The sequence below is a fragment of the Brassica oleracea genome, chromosome C6 (genome assembly GCF_000695525.1).
Source record: "Brassica oleracea var. oleracea cultivar TO1000 chromosome C6, BOL, whole genome shotgun sequence".
Lineage (NCBI taxonomy): Eukaryota > Viridiplantae > Streptophyta > Magnoliopsida > Brassicales > Brassicaceae > Brassica > Brassica oleracea.
Window position 1 is genome coordinate 17,051,042 of NC_027753.1, and position 213 is coordinate 17,051,254.

The window sequence follows — 213 nt, forward strand, 5'->3', positions numbered from 1 at the left end:
GATTCTTGGGAGGTTTTCAGGATGTCTCTTTGTAACTCCGCGTCGGAAGGTGTCATTTCGATGGATTCAGTGAAGAACAGTGTTCTTAATGAGGAAGCAAGAAGACAGTCGAATGCTAGCAGTTCGCGTTCAGATGTCTTTGTTACTGAGCCAAGGGGGAGGAGTTCGAGTAGAGATCCCAAGAAGGACAAGAACACGAGCAGGAGCAAATCT

At 46.9% G+C, this 213-nt stretch overlaps 1 protein-coding gene across 1 annotated transcript in view; it reads left to right on the top strand.

Moving 5' to 3' along the window:
• The window catches only part of LOC106297605, an 11,005-nt gene that overhangs the window by 9,153 nt on the left and 1,639 nt on the right, over positions 1-213 (top strand). The gene's annotated exons all lie outside the window — the stretch shown is intronic.